This window comes from Falco rusticolus, chromosome 7 (assembly GCF_015220075.1).
Source record: "Falco rusticolus isolate bFalRus1 chromosome 7, bFalRus1.pri, whole genome shotgun sequence".
Classification (NCBI taxonomy): Eukaryota; Metazoa; Chordata; class Aves; order Falconiformes; family Falconidae; genus Falco; species Falco rusticolus.
In genome coordinates, this window is record NC_051193.1 from 39,578,022 (window position 1) to 39,597,496 (window position 19,475).

Genomic DNA, 19,475 nt, shown 5'->3' on the forward strand with positions numbered 1-19,475 from the left:
AGAATGTCCTCCACTGCACAGCCTGCTTATTCTTGCCTATCTAGGGGACTATTGTAGAGGCATACACTCATTTGCATTATTTTTGGCTCAAAGCTCTGGTCTCTAAAGACCTCAGAGCTGTTTGCACTCTGACTTATTTTTTCCCCCTGTCCCTGCCATGTGCCCTCTTGAGGACATTTCTGATTTTCCTTATTTGATTTAACAACAGCACAACTCTGTGACTGCTATTTATGTCTGCAATGCGGTGAGTATAAATATATATTAAAAAAAAAACATTTAAAGGCAGAAAAGATCATGCTTTTCTCACTATGCAAAGTGGCTACTCTAATAAAATTTTGTACTTCCCAGTGCAGAACTGCGGTGCTTTTCTTGTGAATCTACACTTTAACATAGTGTTCTTTGCCCTGGCCCTACAATTTTCATTATGTCTGTATTCTTCAAGAACAAGAAAAACATATAAGAACAATGCAGTGAAACTAAACTGTTACCCCAAAGAAAAAAGAAAAAACAACAACAAAAAAACAAACAAACCAACCAAACCCCACACCAAAAAGCAACCAGAACCTGTGAATTTTGAGGATGGGACTTCAAAATACTTATGTGCACTTTAAAACCAGATCTTTAGCTAATGAAAATCAGCATGCCTCCGCTGAAGCAAATGAAATGATGCCAAAACACGCCAGGCGAGTATTTGACACTCAGTTGTGCACAGCAGTTCCCTGGTCTGTGGCCACTTTAGGAACAGTTGAACTGGCAGTTTGCTCAGGCAGGTTTTCGACTTGTCCGTGGAACTGCAAGGATTTTCTCACCTCTTGTCAGAGTGGATCTGCAGCCAACATCTTTAAAAATCCATCCCAATCTTATTCAGCTCAAAGTTGTATATTGGAATAAGGCAAGCCCTGAGATGAATTAGAGGTGAAAGGCCTCATTGCACACTTGAACTCTATGTGCAGCTTTCGTTGACATCAGTGTGAGCTGTGTCTGCAAATCGGTGGCCCCCTTTTGTTATGGAGTAACAAATCTTTAGCACACAGCCTGCTTCTCACAGAGCCAAAGTCTTCCTTTGAACAAGCACATTCTTCCCTTAGATTCATGCAAAGACATCAACCAGCGTTGCCAGATGACACGCCCGGAAAGTCAGGATGCTGTCTTGGACCAGTAGGACAGAGACTGACTGACAAGGACTGTGCAAATCTGGAAGAATCAAGACTTTTACTACTTGTATGAGATATCAGGAAAAATACCACCAAAATAAGAACACCCTAATTTTGATCATGGTGACTAAATACTAACACTAACTGATAGAAAGAGCAGTACAACAGAAATGTGTCTCAGGTATAGGCAAAGAGTAATGCAGGGTTGTAATTCAAATTTCTCAACACATATAGTTAAAGCCATATTTTGCAGGAACTCATTTAAGCACTTATAAAAGGATAGGATTTTTCAAGCATGCTAAGCATCTGAAAACTTCTGTTCCGGCTTTGTCCATAACCAGGTTTTCTGAAAGTCTCTGTTTCCCAGTGCTGAGAACTTTTGCAGAACTGAGTCTCAGTCTTAACGTTTCTGCAATGCTGACTGTATAACGTAACTTGCTCAGTCAAGAAAGGTCCATAGTACTGCTTTGGAGTCTGGGAAGTAAACCCCAGTCACAGAGCACACACTACTTAAATATAAAGAAAATCCATTTTGTTCTCTGAACTTCTAACCATTAAATGGTTAAAAATACTGAAGGGCCAGAACTACTAGCACTGAGAGAGAGAGAGAGAGAGAATGGAAGGAGTGTGGTGCTGCACTTTGCAAGCTCAGCAGTTCTTCAGATGTGGTCTGGCATCTAGTTCTTAAAGTCAAGCAAATTGCTCATTTCAGTCATATATACAGACACATATGCACCAGCAGAGATATATACATAGATTTTAAACTCTCTGAAGAGTAAAATAAAGCACTGTCGTGTGCATCTTTAATAGGTCAGCAGAAACAAATAAATGAAGTTTTAAAAAAAATATTTTTTTTTTTAGTATTTCAGCACAAAAACACTAGCTGAGTTTCAGGTATGTGACAGCTAGGATAGGCATTTTCTAAGAGGAAACTGATGATGATATAATTTGAACTTTCTGCTTCACTTTGAGTTTCTCATGATTATATTTTTTACTGGAATTGATAGGAAAATGTTAACAGAAAATACCTTAATCCAAAACCCACTGTTTTGTCAGAGCACAGTAATTTCATTGAAACAGAGTAATTTGAATTTTTTTTGGCTAGAAACTTTTTGAGGTCTCTCTTGTTAATTCTGATTAGTGAGAGAAAAAGAGAAAAGCAGATGGAGAGAAAGAAAACCAGAGGAAGAGAGAAGGATGCATGTGCACATTCATGTAGGAAAAAGAATTTTGGCATACTTCTGGGGAAATGGATGAGAGATGAAGAAGCAAATTCCAGAATGTTGAAATACAGGCATGAAATTGGATTTTTCTCCCTAGGTCTGCTTCAGTTTTATCTTATTGGAGTGCAGGATTTCTCCTCCTCTGTGTTCTCTCTCTCAAATTTTCCATGGAATGTTGGATTTCTTGCATTGTGCCAGACTCAGTGATGCCCATGCAACCAGACATAACACAAATGTTAGGTTGGCCATAACGGCTATCTAGAACAAGTCACAGCAAGGACAGAATTTTATTTTTTTTTCGCCAGTGTGTGGCAGGAAAAAAAAATGTTCAAGTCTTAGAACTGGATAATAGGATTTGAGGTTATGACTTGGGATGGTCTTTTTCTAAGCAATATGAAGATATCCCAACTCAACAGTGGGGGATTTAGTGACAGACTATGAGGTGAACAGGTAAATCTCTGCAGGTTGAGAAAAACATTGGCTTATCAGTGTAGACAGTAGATCTCATTCCCTTTGCCTTTTGTCAAATGAATAATGAAAGAGGCATTTTTTAATACATAAGAAAACAAGATGTTTGGTAGATCCCTCTCCAGACTGGAGCTCTTATGAAAGATTTAGACAGAGTGAAAACGTGTGTGACTTTCTCAGTCTGCATGAAGCAGCATTTGATTTTTCACACTATATCATGCCAACTTAGAGTAATAAGAACCTATTGTTTCTGCAGAAAGTGGAAAATAGTATCTAACAACAAAATAAATGCATCTTTGGCTGAGAATGCCCACTGCCATGTTTTGGGTCATTCACGTCAACAAATGTACAGTCTTACACAGCCCTTCTGTAGTCTGTTGTTTTCTACCTGCTTGAAGCTGAGTGGTTATGTTATGCTATCTAAAGTAAATGTGGAAACTCAGAGCATCTGCACTTTTGGCATAGATGGGCCCAAGGGAAGACTAGTAAGTTCTGTCCTGCTTAAAGCAGGTTAGCAACTATGATGAGCCATAGCCATTTTTCTTACCTGCTCTGTCTATGCTGAGCCAGGCCAGATCATGTCTGGTTTTTCAGGGCCCTGAACCCTTCATGGTGTTACAATGCACACTGATGATGTCAATGGTGATGCCATAGCCTTAAAGATCAGTTTAGGAAGCTTGCTAAACCATGCCATCCTTTATCGCTCATGATTCGCACTTCCACTGCACAGGCCATAGGGCGAACATCGCTCAGGGCCAAGCTGCTGTAGCACAGGGGAGCTCAGACCCTCTGTAGACCCTCTTCCCTTGCGGCCTGGGACTGGGACTGCTGAGTCTTAAGACACTACAGGTTTCTTTCTGGCTAATACAGAGTGCCCTGCTGTCACCACCTGGGCAGGTGGGGTAGGGACAGACGGGCAGTGCAGGGGGAGGAAAGACCATGGCTGGACAATGCGAGGTGGTAATGAAAACCAGCCGAGGCATTCCTCAGAGGTTACCAACCTCCTGGACTTCAATCTAAGCCTGTGTCCATCCAGTGTTGAGATCAAATTCAAAATACACACGGCCTTCATCCTAAAACCTCTACTTAATTGTAACTAATGACAATTTTAAATCTAGTGTTCTGTGTCTTTCTACTTGATGAATTACCCTCTTTATTACCAGATTGAGATCCCCCATAAACTAGCTGCAAATTATCTATTGATACTTTCTTTTTCTTCTATTTCTTTTCCCCTGCAATGCAATTCTCTGCTGAACAGCAATTGTATTTTCCTGGGACTATGGAAAGAGTTAGGTAAATCAATTTTAAGCAAACCATATATTGTATGCTTATATAGTTTCATTTCCAATAAATAACCTGGAATAGCTAGTCAACTTTACATGCAATCTTAATTTGAGTTTCGTATGCATAACGGGAGCAAGGAAAAATGGGACAGACTTGAGAAGGGAAGAAAGATTGTATGGCTACAAGCATAGTGCGATGTAAACTCATTTACAAGGGCATCTGCATCTGTATGTCCAGTCAAGTGGCACAGTGAATTGCGAGGGGATTATTGATTTCAAAATGACTTAACTGCAGTCATGCAGTACTGAGAATACCTTATTGCTTCCCTTAGCCTCATGTACCAATTTGATCATATTTTGTGTATGTCTCAGCAGTCACACATGTAAGTCCTGAAAATAAGGTGATTAAAAGGGCAGCAACCACCCCCACCCCCCCACCCCCCACAATTAAAAAAAAAAAAAAAGAAGAAGAAGAAAAAAAAATGAAGGAAAGCAGCCTCTCACCACATAAAAGATCAGGTTTTCTCTTTATTTTCAAAAGCCAAAGATAGCATACTTACCTTTTTGGATACCTCTCTTGAAACAATTAAAATGCAACTTCGTACAGCAATGCTAAGCGTGAGTCCTCTGAAAATCAGCTCTCATCCAAACTGGAGCCACCCAAACAAATGTATGTCACTTTTAAGGTTTGAATTTTTAACTTCCAAAGTCAGTGATGAGTACAGCTTTCTGAATGTGTGCATAACATGGAGCTAAAAGAACTTTGGAGTAGCCCATTGCAAGCTTTTAAAACACACATATGCACCCCGGCCCGTTAACTTTTAAAAACTATATTTCAAGAGAAGAAGCAAGAAATAAACATCATCTCCCCTAACATATGGATTAAAATTTTTACACTGAAAGTAATTAAAATACCATGACAAATTAAGAGCTGATAAAAGGCCACAGCTAAAGATTTATGATTTTTTTTTAAAGCATCTTTAAGCTTTACCAAATGTACAGTGCTCCATCTACTTCATCTCTAACATCTGAATCCAGTTAGCAATGATTTTCAACTAACAGGGTGTTCCTTTGCATCAAAATGTGTAGCAAGATCTCTGTGTTACGCATGTCATCTTATGACAGTCAGTTAGCTCTCTTGCTGAAGTGCATTAGGAAACTGTTTTAAAGAGCTTGCACCTTTTGTCAGAGTGGTTAAAAAAAAAACAACATTGTTTAACAGCCCTGTATGTCTTACCGTTATACTCTCCACCTTTTGCAAAGGTCAGGGAAGTGTCATTTTGTGACTGTACTAATTTATTCAGAAAGCACAGCTTAACTCTTCCTGTGACTTGTTAAAATCATGACAACACCATATCGGGTGGGGGGAGGCAGGATTCAAAAGTGTAGACAACGCACGTTTAGTGAGTAGCTTTTTACTTGTGTCTTACATCAATCACTCCTGACATTTTCAAGGAGAAATCCTATCTGGACCCTAAAAATCTATTTCCTTTTCTTATGACAGCTGTGATTAAGGCAGGGCAGTTTGTACCACGCGATTCTCTGATGATGAAGGCAGCCCTTCATGTCAACTTCTTAAAGTAGCAGTTATCAGAAATATTCCGATGTGAAATATATCCCCTTTTATTTGTTCTGTGCACATTTCCAATGAAAATAGCTCTATCCGGATGGGTTACAGAACTGTCCCCAGAGGTCCACTGCAGCCAGTAAGAAATCAAACCTTCTGGTTTCCAAAAGGTAAAGCTGGTTGCCTCTCAGCACGGCACCTGGTATTTCTAAGGAATAGAAAAGGAACCGTAGTGTCAACTTGTCATCTGGAGCCACGCTCGCACTGCTTTGTGTAATGTGAATGGGACATGAGTGCACTTCAGTGCTTCGTGGTATATTAGTGTTCTGCTCAGGGCAGTGTAGACTCAGATCTCATTAAATATGGTCATTTGAAATGAATTAGGCATTGAATGGCATTGGGTCTGTACTATCAGCACTTACAGTAGGTCCAGAGCTCATTGTCTGGGTTGTATCAATGCACAGTTTCACTACCTTTTTTCACTTATCTGAGAAATACCCACACTAGTTAAAATTAGAAATGCTTTGACAGTGGATTATCTGCTGCTCACTCCTACCCACAGGTGATGGCAAAAAAGCCTTGCTTTTTATTGAGTTAATAATTACTAATCTTTTGGGGAAAGAAAATGATCTATCTTTATATTTCTGATATAATCCAACACAGGCTTCCTTGTCACGTGATCCAGCACTCAATAAGTAGACTTCAGGAGACCAGAAGAAGTACTGTGCTACATTAGAACTCAGAAAAGCTCCCTCCTTTCCCCCTCAAGTCTTGCTAGGCTACCAGAGTTTACACTGGAGCAATCCCCTGGTTACTGAAAACTTTCCAGCATTTAAGCTTCAGAAGTTTTTTCTCCTCTTTATGAAGGGCACTGTAATTCTGTCGGGCCTCAGAACGGGTTTTCAGTGTCAACCTGATGTCAAGTGTGTGAATCTCAAGACAAGATCAAGACACATCTGGAGGGCTGTGCATTACTGTCCTACCCTATTAAAAAGGAGCAACAACAGCAACTGCTTAGGAGTTCCTGGGGCTGAGCCTGACAGCGAAAACAGATGGATCACACTTCAGGATTTAATTTTCAGATGTTTCCCCCATGCAGATGAATGGTTGCCACAATTTATGATCTTAAAACAGGTTAATTTTGAAAAGTCAAATTCTGTTCTAAGATGTACAAGATGTCATAAGAAATTGTGATCGTCTCTTGTGTGTGACATCCTGTACTGCGGATCATGAACTCTATGTGGTGCAACATCTCCGTTGGAATAAACTCACAGAACCCCACTAGCTGTGACAATTTGGATAGTTGCTGACCTGGCTGCTCACCTTTCACCTATATAATAGAATTGCCTCCTTTTACCCATTAGGGCAAGCAGCGAACCAAAGCTCATCAACATTATAGCATTTTCATAAGTAACTAATAATTCTGACACAGTTTTAGACAATCAAAACTGAAAATAGGAAGCAAGAAAATATCCATACAAATGATTACATTCTGAGTGACTAGTTCACATACTTGCCTCCTTACATGTCGGTCAGAAAAGTTCTGTATTGCTTATGGAAGAAAGCCAGTGCCTTTTAAACGTTATTTATAACAAAATTCAACCTGCCAGTCAACCACATACCACTGTGCAGGTGAATTTAAAGCCTAGAGCTTGCACAGGTTTTTTGTTGGGTTGAGGTTTTTTTCCTTTTGGTTTATTTTTGGTTGTGGGTGGGGTTTCTGGTTTGGTTTTGGTTTGTTTGAGGTTTTTTGTTGTTTTTTGTTTTTTGTTTTTTTGTTTTTTGGTTTTTTTTTGTGCTAGAGCTACGTACATGCTGAGTATAAATATCTAATAGAGAGACTGCTTGCTTAAATTCACCTATCACACTCACACCTACACATATACACCATGCACACACGCTGCTGCATGCATCGTTACCATACCATGGGGTAAGAAAAAGAACAGTGTGAATCTCTATGTATTTAACTGAAGAAATTTGGCTTATTTCATAAAATCCAGCAATTTATCCTGATGAGTGTTCTGCACTGTATTTCAAATTAGGTGCCCTAATGTTTTCTGAAGTTTCCACTCGTTCTTGATTAGAATAATTTTTTAGATCATGTTTTATTCACTTAAATACACTTTCCTGAAAGTTGTGCAAATAGGAAATATCAGATCAAATTCCTTATGTCTTTGGATTTTACAGTGACACTATAACTGCCATTTTTTTGCCTAATACTCACAAGGTCCTGGAAGCCAATGTGCATGCCTTGCACTTTGGTAAAATTGGTTCGGCTGTCATGCACACCTGTGTAATGACTGTTGGAGAGATGAAAGCACAGATGAGACATAAGCAAAGTCTAGATCTATAATCCCTTTTTTTTCCTGCTTCAGTTCTGCAGTAATTCAGCTCTCCATGACTCCATCCTGTTTTTACAGTGGCCCATGTGGAAACGTGAACTATTAAAACACTCAGATCCATATCTGTAGTTGCCTACCTTTCAAGTCAGTCAAGGGAAGCCAAAACGCAAAAATAAACAAAAAGTATCCAAGAAACTAGTTTTTGCAGCAGGCTAAAGGAAAGGATTATAATTTTGTTAACAGCAAGGTCTATCAGTTGTCACTTAAAAAAAACCCAAAAAACAAAACAAACATTTGTCAAAGAATTACCATCTGGGATATGCACTTTTAAACAGTCATCAGTGCGTGAAGAGTCTGTATAATCTTAACTCCCTTCAGTTTATCTAAGCACTATCACACTTGTATTGGATTTAAGGTGAAACAAGTCTTTTCTAAGTATTACCCATTATTCTTCATTTCCCGTTGTACCTGGTACTCCTTCAATTAGCCACATGTGTCAAAGCTAGACATAATGATAGCTAATCTTCAAGCAATGTCTGTTAATTTTATCTGTCTGTTTCTGGATCAAGACAGAGAGCAGGGAACTTCCCATTAGCTAATACATCTTTCAAGCTCAAAAGCTGAAGAAAAAAATACAAGAGAGAAATAGACTCAACTAAGGTTTTGTCATTTCTATCGGAGATAGTAGTCTCTGCTGCTGAAGTAGTATCATGTAATCATCTGCTCCAACCTGCATGAAATAGAAAGAAACAAAAATAATTATGAAGTATAATAAAAAAGGAATCTTGTTTAGTCAAATAAATAGCCAGAAAGTCAAGGCTTTCAGACTATATATTTCTTTTCAGTTTTCCCCCAAGTTTCCTATAGGAGAGGGAGTATTCCCAGTTTGGAGAAAGAACTAACAATTAAGGGAAATATCTTCAAGGTTTTTGTTATGAAAAGGAAAGGAGCTTTTCCCCTGTTTTCAAAACCTCTGGTATGGAGGTTGCATGAATAAGAAAATCAAGGTAGTCACAGAACTCCTCAACCTGCCACAAGTATTGTTCCCCAATGTAGTATTAAAAACAGATGTAAGTAAAATTTCTTTAACAGAGCACAATCATTCCCAAGCATCACTTGCAAATTGTTGGTGTCAACCCAGAACAGCTAAAGTCAAAGTCAAAGTCCCAAAGGCCTGCATAATCAAATTAATACCAAATCTATCATCTTTGCTCATGGTAAGAGTCTATCTTCTTCTGTCTGGAAGTACAGTATATTTTGTGGATTAGGTACAGTGAAATACAAATATATTTTGTGGATTCGCACATATTTCATGTAAAGTCTAACACGACAGTATTTATGAAAACCCCTATGTGTCTGAATGTTTGCAGTACTTGTTGCAGTTTGAAAAGAAAAAAAAAAAAAAAAGGAATTAAGGATCCACAAGACATTTATTAAAATTTAAGATGCAAATAACATTCTCAAACTTTTGTTTTCCTTGAGATGACATTTATTCTCATCAACAATAATATCTCACCAAGAATGCACTAGACATATGGCACTAAGGCAGAAGAAAAATGTCTTGTCCCTACCAACAATACAGTTTTACATTCATAAACCAGAGATAGACAACATTTTCTGAAAATAACAAACAGCTCCAGGTACCCAACTTGCGACACTGAAAAAGAATATGATTTTAAAAGTGCAGGTGCTCAAAGTCTTAAATTGCCTCCTTCCTCCAATCTCAGCCACCTCAGAAATGAAGTGCTCCTAGCTTATTTATCTACATTAAAAATTGTGCTCAAAATCACTTCCATCCCAGTTAATTTGGAAAGCAAGTTATTTGCAAGGCAAGTTGTATATCACAGCTACACCACTTAACCCTTAATTTTACAATGACAAACACAAGATATTTCTGACCTGCATAGAGTGGGCTCAAACCCCTCATATATCAGAACTAGGCTGGGGAGTTAGAAATGCACACGGCTGCATTTGATAAAGGGTTAGAAATAAACTGTTGCTGAAACAATATACCTGTGCAAATTTTCCAGGAGTTATAGTTCTCTTGAAGGACTGCAGACATTAAGTATCTTCAGCTAAATTTCTCGGCCAGTAAAAGCTGACTCAAAGTGAGAATTAATAAATACACACCAAAGCAGACATCGTCTTGCCTATGAGCCCACTCAACATTTTTTCTTCCAGCGGAGCAATTCCTGTAAAGAACATTGTGACTTGCACTAATTAGTTAAATTGTCTCTCTCCCCTCTCTGTCTGTGTGTTGAAGTAGTTGCTATATTGTAAAGTAATTGGTTCAGGGGTTAATCCCTGGCTTCCTTTCTGTCTCAGAGGCAAGTGTATACAAATATGTCCACTCCTTAGAATGTTATCACAGTGCCCTCTCTTGTCAAAAGTAAATCAAGAGGGACTAACAACAGATAAAGGGTGTGCTTTTTTTTTTTTTTTTTTTTTTTTTTGGTGAAGGGGGAGGAGGGAGAGAGCTGTTTTGTTTTGGTTGGCTGTTTTCTGAGTGTTTCTTACACGCCAGATTCAAATGTAACTTTCTCTCTGAAGACTCACTAAGCAGAGACACCTTAATGAATTGCTCAAATGTGTTGCTAAGCTGCATATGAACAGACATTCAGGAAACTGACACCAGTATCACATATGTTTCATAGCATCACATTTTATCCTTAACCCTGAAATTCAATTATTTCCTTTAAACTGGAACAATAATTATGAGATTAATCCATGCCTATGATACAAATTCACTTAATTTGTCCACAGTTGTTTAGGAAATCATAAACTTTCAAGTGTATAAGCAGTTGTAAATGCTAGTAATAATTCAAAGACTGGTGGTTTGGAAATTTCCGTGTCAGTAGGTTATGTCAGAGAATTTAAAAGGAAATAAAGATAACTACAAATACCCATTTTCTTTTAGTGCATATAAACAGCAGAGTTTGAAACCAAAAAGAAGACTTTTTTATTTGTAAATTCTGCAAGGTAAACTTGCCACAATGATGACGTGTAAAATGAGAAGGAAGATAGATAACATGGAGTGACACATCTGAAGGAAACAGCTCCCTTTATGGAGAAATGAGGATTTAAGGTATAGTCTTTTTCCTGGGTTTCTGTTGGAATACAGAGAGGTGGACATGATTGAAATTTGCATTTAAATGGAAATGGTTAAAGGTAAAGGCACAATGTTTAGAAAAATGAGAGTATCCATTTTTCTAAGAGGGAGGCATACTGTTATTGTATACCATTAAGGTGTCAGAGAGCCTAAAAATGTTTAGAAATATTAGACACTGCTACAGAACAAAGAACAGCAAAATGCCATTTGCAAATGACTATACACTGTGAACAAATCTGTCCGAATACTACATCATATACAATTGTCTTTAATGCTTTCTGCTGCCATTACCTAATGTGAGTCCTGTTCACTAAACAGTAGAAGATCTATTAGATAGCTTTCTGATACTTTTCAACTGCAATAATATTCCAGAATCCATTCATCATTCTATCCTGGTGATTTCTGCAGGTCTTTCTCCATAGGACACCACCAGACCCTAAAATGTTTGCCTGGTACACTTTCTGAGAATGCACTGTGAATTTTAACTGTGTCACATGAAAACCCTGATGTGTTTCCGTGATACCAATGAGGAAATACACATTTTGCCGAAGATAATGAAATATCGGATGCAACGAGTCATGGAATTGTTCAAATCTCATGTTGATTAGAAAATGCCTTAGCAAATATTTGTGTGCGAATCTGAGACAGACACAAGAAAATATTGCCAAGAGGAGTGGCAGAAGATGGAGAATTCATCTCTGTCTTCCTTTCCCAAATAAGAAGAAAGCAAATAAGACTTGCATATATGTGGACTCTATGTTGATATACGCAGGCACAAATATGTGAATATTCTGTATTTGCATAAGTAGTAGACAGTATAAATGTGTGTGTATGGGTGCATACCCAGACATGAAATCATCCTATTTTAGAAGATTTGGATTTGTTCACGCCTATTTTTTTAAAGCAAGTGAATAATAACGAGACTTGAAAAGATTTTGGGGTTTTACATTTTTTTCACTATTATAATTTTCTGCATTTCTCTAGCCTTTCTCTCTCACTAGTTTTACAGTGATGTTAAACCTCTACTTTAAAATAACATTGATGCAGCTAAAATCAGAAGGTACTGAAAACTCAGTCAGCAGGATCATTTCTTATCTGGGAGAAAACGAAAAAGACCAGAATTGTCTGCAGTAAAGCTCCGAACATATTAGTCTTAGCTATCACAACCCAGTTCAGATTCATATCTACCCCAAATCTACTAAGGGATTTTAACAATCTTTCTTAGCCTTTCTGGATCCATAAAGGTGAGCTCCATTTCATTCACCTTTCTTTTGTCTGTACTAATATGAAAGGCTTCACCACTTTTCCAAGGCAGCGGCGTTTGGGTTTTTTGAACTATTCTTCACCTAAGGGAAATAAACTCCAGTGCCTGGGTGGGGTTAGCTCATGAGAGACAGTGCTTCTTCTACCACCGGTCCCTCCCAGTCTCCCAGAGTCTCTTGATAATAATAAAGCCACAAAAATCTGCCCATCCGTGGTGCTCATGATAGAAATATAGGCAAAGGAAGGATGTTATGTCATCCTCCTGTTAAGCTAGGGTCCTTCTGAAGAACAAGATTCACTTGCATATCCTGCCTGGCCCATGAAACCAAGTTTATGGTTGTTGCCTGCTGAGCCATGAGAATATGTTGATAAATCAGTTCCAAACTATACCTGTGAGGTTCTCTGTTTGCAGGAATAAATGCTTTATTATTGAAGACAAACTAGCTATTTGCATACTCAGCAGTAGTGGTGGTGTCAGCTGACCGTTTTTGCACTGTTGGTACCAGTGAAGTTCAATTTCATATCTGTGATGAGAGCTTGTTCAGTCTTGGATGTCTTTGGTAATGCAGTTAGGATATACAGCACCAGCTGCAAAAGCAGCCGATGACATGGTAACACCTTCAGCAAGAATGAGACTTACATCATCATTGAACAGCTCAAAAAGAGATGGAAGTTTCTGGTCTTTACCCATGGACCCAGGTGCCCAAGAGCTGAGAGTTATTTGTCTCAAGACTTTGTCACCCAGTTCCCAGAAAACTGGATACAAATATGCACCATGGGCCCCAATGGAAGTTGGATCAAGTCCTTTGTGATTAAGTATTTTGGTCCTTGCACAACTGGTTTTGTTAGGTCTGACCCCTGGAATAAGCCAAACAGAGCTGCAGATTCTTAAACTAGGTCATTATTACTAAGAAAAAAAAAACAAACAATCCCAAACAAAAAACACCAAAAAAAAAAAACCCCAACAAAAACATAAAACCACACAAAAAAGACAAAAAAAGGGAATCTTCAGGTGAACTCAGACAGATGGGTCCCTCCATAAAAGCCCACTTTTAAAAAAAAAATGTCATGTATACCCCACATGAAAAGCAACATAGTTCAAATATATACATCTCCACCATTAAAGATTCTTTTTTCGTACACCTGTGAGTGTTTCCACTTCCCAAGACTTCAACTGTCTGCACTGCCAGGGACCAAAAATAAAATTGTAATTGAAATACAGATAAGATAGAGACCTTTAATTTACCTTCTCCCTGAGCAACAGGACTTTTCTAGCTGCATCTGATATACTTTTCTTTTTCATGCCTGGGCTGGTGCAAAATTATCTTTAGATAAAATATTTTAGGGATTTGGGGATTTTGTGTGCCTCAGGACAAAGGACAGTGTTTGTGAGAAGATCACTGCCCTCTTTTTGAGGCAAAATTCCACCCTTATTGAAATTTCAGTGTAACAGAAAAGTATGCCATTTCATTACCATACTGTCATACATAGTAGTCACTTTTACTACAGGACTGCTTGAACATCAACAGCCAAGTGTCAAACAGAACTGGTAGTAGAAAATGACATATGTATTTTCCCAATAAATCCATTGGTCATTTTTTTTAACATTTTGATTTTCTTATCAAAGTGGACCTATTTTTTCACACACCAGAGAACTATATGCAAAACTCATTCCAGGAAAACAGGATTATGCAGTAACTTGCCTATCTTGTAACATTGGTTCTTTCAATATACATTTGTGAATCAATACAAAATAAAATCATAACGTACTGAAGAAAGAGGACACTGATATGACCCCCATTCAGGACTGAAAAATATTTTCTACTGAAACAATGAAGAGCTTGGAAATAAACTCCTGGAAGCAACTTGTAATGAAAATATGTGTCTGCAAACCTTTTCAGCTAAGGAAAATACAGACCTCAGCACCATTCTGTAAATATGGTAAACCCAGCTTTGAAGGAGCTATGTTGATTTATAGTACCTGATGATGCCAATAACTGAGCTCTGCATAATTTAATCTATTTCCCGTGCAAAATTTTTAGAAATTATTCTTAAGAAGTAGCTCCATACTCTCTCTTTATTTCTTGTTTTATAAATATAGACACCACTGCTGTAGGTAGGTTAGGTCTTTTCTTCACATGCTGCATTCTGGTTAATAATATCATGGACAATTCAAAGTGTGATGCTAACAAATACCTGTTCCTGGTTTTGAAGGACAGGAGCAGGTGGGTTTAGTAACTGTCTCAGTTTACTTCATACGTGTGTGCGATGCTGCATCTGATCAAAACTCTCTGCAAAGCAGTGGGAAGAACAATACTGGAACATCTAAGCTGGACTTGCTTGATCTTTTCAGGTCTCAAAACCACTGAGTTATGTGCATCTTCCCATTAGACACAGTATTAGAGGAGTATCCCTGCTTCCCATCCCCACCCTAATTCCTCTTGATTCCAGATAATAGAAATAAGAATGTTTTAATTATAAAATCTATGAGGAAAGGTTAATAATTAATTACTTTGTATACCACCTAGCATAATAAAGGTTACTTCTCAGATCGGGCAGTGCATGAGAACCGTGAAAATCAATACATGTAACTAGTGCATGACTCCCACTACTCAGGAAAGAAATGAAGGAAGAAATGAAATTTCATCCAGCATCTGAGCTGGATGGCTGGTGCTCCAGACTGCCTAACACCACAACTTCGAGTCATAGAAAAGATGAGAACACTCAGAATATTATAATTTCCCTGTTTATATCCACACTCTTATTCCTGCAGATATAGACTCATCACTTCCTCATGACATTTGGTGCTGAGTACTCCAGTGTTAATACCTGGATAACAAACAGCGCAGCTGTTTTAACCACTTACAGTCCTTCCAGAGCAAATAAAATTTCCTCCATTATTCACTATAGCAACTACAGCAAGGGAAAAAAAGTAAGGAAAAGCCTTCTGTCAAACACTTCAGCAGATTTCCCAGACAGTAGTTCAGACACACTGAGTAAGCAGCTCTGCTCAGCCTTTGTCCACGCATTCATCTTTTGGCCTGGAAGGTGAAGAACAGGACAGAAAGGTGTAACTGGAGGAGCCATGCCAAAGAAGTGGAAGAAGGGAAATACCTTTCCTGCTGGCAGACTGATGTAATAAATGCTTGCTGCCTTCGAAGGCATGTAAAGTACACTTGCGTGCCTACGTGTTTAAGTTCTGTGTGTTGATTTTAGAGGTATTTATGCACAAAAAAAAGACAAAATGTTTAAAACCAAAATGTTAAGCATGAATGATACTGCACACTGTTCTAGAGTTTTTCAAAAAGGGTGTTTTGACTTCAGGCCTCCACACTTCAAAGTATCATTTCACTTTTTCCCTGAAACATCTTAGAACCAGTCTTTGTTTCCTATTTATGTGCTAATGTGCTCCCTGAACAGTCAAAAAGAGTCATTGCTGATTATTTGCACTCACTGAAAACTTAGCCTGTTAATAGCTGGAAAAAGAAGGGGAAAAAAAAAAAAGAGGGAGAGAAAGAGAGAGGGGATAATAGATAAATAGATAAAGTTTTGGGGAAAAGTTTATACAGAGAACAGGAAGAAAAGAAACAACAAAAAAACCAAATGACAGACTATTCTTCCTCCTGCTGTTTCAGTGATAGCTATTAATGCGTTTTAAAGTCTTCCAGATTGGTCTTAAGAAATCAGTTATCCTGGTCCTTGTTTCAGTAGGAAGACCCATGGGAGCTATTAGCAGTAATCTAAGTTAATAAACTGTAAACTAACTTTTTTTTTTAAAGGAAGAAAAAACCCTACAACCTTTGACAAAATAATTGTACCAGTTATAAAACAGCCAAATGCTGGTTAACAGTCACATCAAGCCACTGGGGTGGAAAGAAGATATCCATAACCAGGCCACTTCCAAAGAAACTGTTTGTTTTCTCTTATTTAAAGTGTTAAAAAAAACCCAACAAAACAAAAAAAAAAAAAAAAGAAAAAGAAAAAAAGAATAATTCCTTTGCAAGCCATAAAATGTTTGAATAATGTCTGATGGTGCTTATCCACTGGCTAAAGTCTCCAGTTAAAATAAAGAGAGGATTTAGGGCTTGATTCACAAAACACTTATCTGCAACTTATAGAGCCCTTTATGTTAGAGAAACAGGGCATTTGCATGCAAAAAGTAACTACCACTCTGAATCCAAATATTTTCTATTCACAGAATAAAACCCATCATGTGCAACTCCTCTGATATCAGCTACAGTCTCTTGCCTACATATGTGAGGGAAAGGATAGACTACATACCCAAATTAGGTTGTTTTGGGCTCAAAAGAGGAAGGTCCCCATTGTCAAATATGCCATTTTCTTCTATTCCAGACAGCAGCAATATTGACATGAACACAAGAGACTGCAGTGGTGGCAATCAGAGCAGACAGTACAACTTGTTCTTCTGATGATCCAAACAACAAGGAGAGAGAATTTTACCTCCCAAGCAACCTTTGACCTTTGTGTCTGAGTGAACTGTGGAATTGTATTTTTCTGACCTAGATAATTCCAGTGGAATTAGTATTTTTGGGTTTGGTCATCTAAAAAAGAATCCTTTGAGGGTAAAATTACATTTAGGTGAAAATTTCCCATTGAATAAACTACTTTTTTGGTTGTCTGAGTGCTTCACCTGGATACCCCTAATAATCTTTTGAACTTTAGCTGAGAGATAGGGATGTCTTCAGAAAAAGAGACCAAAAGGCTCAGTTCCTCTTCCTCCACCCCAACTTCAAAAGAGGGAGAATCCTCATTTTGTGGTTTTGGGAAACTCTGGGTGGAACTTGCTCATTTGGACATCTTCCACAAGGTCATGAGGGTAGAAACAATATAGACATGAATGGAAGTCAATCCTCCACCCAAGTAACTCCCCTTTGTGGTGTTCCAGTAGCACATACAAAAAAACCAAACCAAAACAAAAAAAAACACACACAAAAAAAAAACAACCAAAGAAACAAACAAAAGAAAAACTTGCAAACAGCTCATCTGGAAATTCCCCTGGCATTAATGCTAGGAGGGACTGCAAGTGGACAGGTGTTACAAGTGAAAAGCATCTGTTCATGGCCAAAGATGTATTATTCCTGGCATAACCTAAAGGATCCATTTAGTCTAAAGGAATTAAAGGTAAACTAAAGATCAGGACCCATTTTTCTTTCCCGTTTTGCTTACCTTTCTTTGTGCACCTACACAAAGGCTGTAAAACCAGGCTGATTTTTCCTCTCGTGCTGCGTATTTGACTTCTGTTTGTTGGACAGCAGCTGGCCAGTGCTCACCCAAAAGCTTTCAGTAGCCTTCTCAGAGAAAGAAAAAGATGGGGATAATTTCTAGTTGGTCACATAATGCTGGGCTGCACCCGTTCTGGCACTCCTGCAATATACAACAGCAATGAAGTTAGACATTGCTACCCATTGTTCCGTTGATTAACTCTGTGTTTGTATTGCAACCACAACAATCGGAGTGGACCTCAGAGCACTGCTGCCCTACACACAAGAGCTATACAAGTAACGAATAAAATAAGTTGAGGGCCAGTAGTTCATTAAATTGTTTGGAAGACTCCACTAATGTGATACTAAATTAAATTTAATTAATTAAAAATAAATAAAAATCTTTACCACGGTGCATGAAAGTAAATGTATGAGGAGGATGGAGGAAATGTTATTGCTACTTTGTTCAAACACTATCCATAGTCAGTCATGTTGAGGAAATTATATCACAGCCTGGCATAGCCATGGTGAGACACTGTTGAAGGCCATGACATTGCAAGGCAAAATGGTCCTTACTCACTCAAATTTCAGCCTTTGTCTGATATTTGAATTTTTAGGCATCTACAATAACAAACACTTAACGCCGAGGCCCTGAGACCTGAAATTTTCTATTTATGGTCCAAACCAGGTAACAGGGCTATAGACACATGAGAGCCAGTTCTGCTGATTACAGGCCCACAGGGACAATGCAAGCAGAAGACCCTCATCGGGGATATTTAATATGCAGAACAGCAAGTAAAATAAACTGGCCTGCTCATACAGGAGTAAAATTTGAAATCAACCCATAGTCCATGGTAAAACTCTTACTGACTGTGATAAATAACAATTTTACCCCAGATGCATGTGCATTGAAGGACCTGTGGCGGCTTGCATGGGTTTAGGGGAAGGCAGGAGCATCTGCTAAACCAGGGCCCTCCAGTTCCCTGCAGCTGCCTCTCATCCAGCTTGCAGACATAAGGCTCAATAGAAAGCCCATCAAAATCAATGGGGTCTTTCAACTGGCTGCCGCTGGCTTTGGATTAGGACTACAGAGGGAAGGCAGATCATCAGTCTTCTTTATTAAAGTATTTAAAAGTTGTCCTTTAATAACACTAATTTAATACACACTGAATACTGATAAAATGCTGGTTATCCATATTTCCATCTGGCTCATACCCTGTGGAAGCACAGCTCAGACTTTGTATCACTCTTCCTGGGGGCTGAATGTTTTGCACTTCTTGTTGACTCGGGCCATTAATGTTAAATTATCTACAAGGGCCCGTTTGTTTTTAAAACTCCCCAGTCTGCAAGTGAACATGCAGATTTTAATCTCTGGTTCGAGAAGTCCGAAGTTTTCTATGGGGATTATTGCGTTTATACATCACAGCCAATCCGAGGGTTTCTAAAGCCCTCAAACAACTGACACCATATGTCTGGGTACAATGGAATCTACAGAATTATCAGCAACAGCAAAAATGTCTCATTACACACTGAGAGCTGCAAACACATAACAAGTGTATTGAGTAGCACGTATGCTTGCAGAGAAATTAATCGACTCAGATGCATACAAAGGGACTTCCAAAGTGCTAAAAACATATTTCAGGGAAGAAATGCACTACGCCAGGCTGTGATTTGCAATATAATAAATAATCCTCCTAAAATTCACTTAACTTTCACTCTGTCTAACGTGAGGCTTCACAGATTGTACAGAATATGCTTTGTGTGACACAACATACAGAAAATAGCACATGAGAAAAAAAAAATATTAAATCCTTTTTCAGGTCAGTAAAAAATCTTCCCAGAAT